A 4,856-nucleotide genomic window follows, 5' to 3' on the forward strand; every position below is an offset into this window, starting at 1 on the left:
TGTAATCCTCTAAGCTTTAATACACTTTGATTGTTCTTTATCTGCCTCTTTATTGTTTCCCTTTAATGGGCCTAGAATCAGTTTTGATGTTACAATTGTAATTTTCATGACACAAGGCAAGACCCAGATGCAGACACAGGAGGCAGATGATTGGAGTCTACAATGTTTATTAATCCAAAAGGAGTAGGCAAGAAAATGGTCGTGGACAGGCAAATGGTCAAGGCAGGCAGAATGGTCAGGCAGGCGGGTACAGAGTCCAGAACAGGCAAGGGTCAAAACCGGGAGGACTAGATAAAAGAGAATAGCAAAGGCGGGAAAAAACACTGGTTGACTTGGAACATACAAGACGAAATGGCACAGAGAGACAGAAAACACAGGGATAAATACACTGGGGAAAATAAGCAACACTTGAAGGGGGTGGAGACAATAACAAGGACAGGTGAAACTGATCAGGGTTTGACAGTAATATATATTTGTATTTTGCTAAGGTATTGTCTGTGCCGTTGCATTACTCAGAAGTGATGCTTTTCTGTGGAAAGTACGGTAGTATTCTATAGTAAGCTGTAGTCTTTTTTACGTGGGTTGTTTGGCTAACTATCAGTGTCTAGGTAGATACTTAGTAGAGGAAATGTATACAGGAAGGTATACAATAAAGACTGCAATTATAATAAGTATATCTGTAAATTAAAATAAATTTTTAAGACGGCAGTGAATGCCTTGGAAGGGCATCCTCAACTTTCTTTCCCGGTAATTTATTATAGGTCATTTTATTTACTTAGATTAACTTTATACAATGTCATTTTTCATTTTTTAAACAACTGGTTTGTTTCTGGTGATGACTCTGGTTTCTCTGTAAAGTCATTGTGATCTGTGGTTTGCTAACCAGTAAACCTAAACCACGGGTCTGTGGCAGGTGCCATGGAAGCTGTGAAAACAATTCACAGGTTGAAAGGAAAGTACAGTATGTCATCCACTTATCTGCTGCACTACTTTGCCTTTGGTATTCAAGCTAAGAAGCATGTGCTGATATCCTCCTAGCATTTCATTTTTGTCCTCTCTAAAAGACATCAGTTCTTGGTCCGTATCTCTGAGGCCATACAAGCCACTGTACCTTTGAGAGGACATTCTGGGATTTTCAATGCTATGACGTGTGGGGGTGTGACCTTGTCATATTTATCTTCCTGCCGCGACTATGTTTTTCACCTACTGTACCAATTGACTGTAGTGTAAAATAAAACCTACAATAAAAGATAAATAACAATATTTTTTAAACCCCAAACACATGTATCAGGAGCAGTGGTGACCCGTCATTCAGGGCAGGTGGGGCAGAGCATTAATACGTGTCACATATCAGTTTGCATACAATGTACAATGTATCATTGAGTTAACAAAAAGCTGGTTCTCCAGGAGATGCTGAAGGACATGTTGGACGTGAAGGACATGTTCTTGAGCTGACCGGGAAAAAACGAGGATGTCGTAAAGGTAGACAAACACAAACCAGTTCAACATGTCATGAAGCACATTGTTGACCAGGGCCTGGAGCACTGTGGGAGCATTGGTCAGTTCAAATGACATAACAAGGTACACATAGTGCCCGCTAGCTGTGTTAAAAGCTGTCTTCCATTCATCTCCTTCCCGTATCCGAACCAGATGGTAGGCGTTCCAAAGGTCCAACATTGAGAAGATTATCGCCCCCTGGAGAGGCTCGAAAACTGAGGAGATGAGTGGTAGAGGGTCATGTTTTGTAACTGTTATGTCATTAAGGCCCCAGTAGTCGATACACGGCCGCAGAGTTTTGTCCTTTTTCAACACAAAGAAGAACCCTGCGCCGGCGGGGGAGGCAGAAGGATGAATATGCCCGGCAGCAAGAGATTCCTCAATGTACTTTCCATGGTCTTGGTCTCCGGACCCGACAGGGAATAAAGACGCCCCCGAGGCAATGTAGTTCCTGGTAGAAGGTTGAGAGTGCAGTCAAAAGGTAGATGCAGATGGAGAGATGTAGCGCGGGCCTCTTTGAAAACCTCCCGGAGTTCCTAGTTCTCCGCGAAAATGGTCAAGAGATCCGAGGCCTCTCCAAGCCCGCAGGAAGACATCCCGGGGCAGGCTGTGCCGACTTCAGACAATGGCGTGGCAGAACGGGCCCATGATAGAACCAGTAGCCCATGATAGAACCAGTAGCCCAGTTGATTAGAGGATTGTGCCTCTGGAGCCATAAAACCCCCAAAACTACAGGTGCATGAGGGGATTCAATGAGCAGTTCTAAAACCAAGAAAACAATTTATAATCTACCACTTCCGTCTCCTGTAATTTGAAGAAACTAATTTGAATGGAATAATATCCTAAAAATGCTCAACAAACACTTTTCACTCTTAATTTATATCCAATATCTATCCCCCCCCCCATAGTACTCTACAGCACAACCCCAATACAGCACACTAGGTTAATTATCTGATCCTAATCCTATGATTGGATGGACAACATGTCAGTTCATACTGCAAAAGCTTTGATTGGTTGGAGGACGTCCTCCGGAAGTGGTCATAATTACCATGTAGGTCTATGGAAGTGGGTGAGGCCTAAGAACCTCCTAGGTTATGTATTGAAGGCATTGACCACCATGGTGCAACACCAGAGAGTGCTGTTGAAGTTACCATAAAACTTAATTGCAAAACAGTGTGTTTTAATCAATTATTTGGTAACATATGAATATATTTAGTATAATTTTATACTGTTTTTAGAGTTTTTATGTTACACTCTTGTTATTATGACATTTCAATGAAGAGGATGGTCCTCCCCTTCCTCCTCTGAGGAGCCTCCACTGGTGTACACCACCATCTTGTCTTTTTCAAAACTTCTCTCATTGATTGAGACAAATTATATGGTGTTACAATCTGTAGCTAGCGAAAATAGTGTGGTGATTGGTCAAATTACATAATCGCATAATATGTGGAATCGCGGAATCCTGGCGGGACTGATCTTTACATTCAATCTTACTTTCAATTAGAATACACGCTACTTTTTAATCCATGTAGGGAAATTTCATTAGCCAAGATATAAAACAAACGTACAATAACCATATTACCAAATTCAATGATCGTCATTGGCTACATAAAGGATACACATGGTTTACTGTTTATTTGAGGAATATACTACCATATCTTCTTTACATTACATTCCTATCCAACTGATTTAGGAATAGGAGGAATCAAATTCTTAAATGTGATTGAAATATTACTGAAAGGATTATTTAAACTTTTCTGGTCTTGTTCATTTCTCAATAATACCCCTTGTGTTAATTAAAACAATCATCCTCAGTGTTGCTTGACTTATTTACAGTGTCACTGTAACGGCTTGCAACAAGAGGATGGAATGTGGTGTGATTTCTTAATTAAGCCCCTAGAGTCAATGTCCGAAAAACAGCATTTTGAAATGGTTTTTCTTGGCCAGCAGCCACACACAAACATAAAATCCAAATGCACTATGCCAAGCGTTGGCTGGAGTGGTGTAAAGCTCGCCGCCATTGGACTCTGAAGCAGAGTTAAGCACAAACACTAACATAACATTTGTTTTCATATAACATTTGATTTACCCTGAGCTTTCCTATAACTCTCAGTTGCATTTAAGATACTTCAAAGCATACCTCATGTTGATTTATTTTGCTATGAATTTTCTGTTATACAATGGGTTTCTATAGCAGTAAGGTCAAATGTAATGCTTAATCAAGTCATTTGTAAACAAACAAAAAAATCATATACCTGCAGGTTTCCTAAAATACAAATTAAAATAGCTAAATGGTCAATTGTAATACTATCCAAATGGAAAATGTTTAGCAACGAATACGACAGTTTCTATTGGACAGATACAGGTAGGTCCCTTCCCGTTTCATTCCATTTCATCTGTTTTTTTCCATTTGGTTCATATAGTAAAAGCTAAACGTTTTAATTTGTAAAACGTTTTGAAACAGACCAAAGGTTTCAATGTACTTCCTGAATTGACTGGAATTAAAATATAATTGATCCCAACCCTGCCGTATATTCAATGTGTCAAATTTATAGTTTCACTGATGTTTATCCCTAGTAAATGTGGCGAGTGGGTAATCTGCCTCTACTATTAGTCCTATTAGCCAACGTACAACCATTGGATAACTAAATAGATGAGCCACGATCATGAATATCCTACCAACGAGACATTAAAAACTGTAATATCTTATGTTTCACCGAGTCGTGGCACCGAGTCGTGGCTAAACGACAACATGGATAACATACAGCTGGCGGGTTTTACACTGCATCGGCAAGATAGAACAGCTGCCTCTGGTAAGGGGTGGTGGTCTGTGTATATTTGTAGACAACAGCTGGTGCACAAAATCTAATATTAAGGAAGTCTCAAGGTTTTGCTCACCTGAGGTAGAGTATCTCATGAAAAGCAGTAGGCTATTTACCAAGAGAGTTTTCATCTATATTTTTTGTAGTTCTCTATTTACCACCACAAACCGATGCTGGCACTAAGACCGCACCCAATGAGCTGTATATATATATATATATATATATATATATATATACATATATAAGCAATATATATATATATAAGCAAACCGGAAAACGCTCATCCAAAGGCTCATAGTAGCTGAGGACTTTAATGCAGGGAAACGTTTTACCTAATTTCAACCAGCATGTTAAATGTGATAAGAAAGCCATTTATAACTTACGGACATGTGATCTATAAACTGGAAAAGATTGCAACATTCTGCCAACACTTCCAGAGACATTTGATCAAGCTCACCATATATATTCTTTAGACACTTCCTTGTCCTAATTCCAATACTTCCAAAGTATTCAGCCAATAAGGGCATTATTTTCACC

The sequence above is a fragment of the Oncorhynchus clarkii genome, chromosome 19 (assembly GCF_045791955.1).
Source record: "Oncorhynchus clarkii lewisi isolate Uvic-CL-2024 chromosome 19, UVic_Ocla_1.0, whole genome shotgun sequence".
Classification (NCBI taxonomy): domain Eukaryota; kingdom Metazoa; phylum Chordata; class Actinopteri; order Salmoniformes; family Salmonidae; genus Oncorhynchus; species Oncorhynchus clarkii.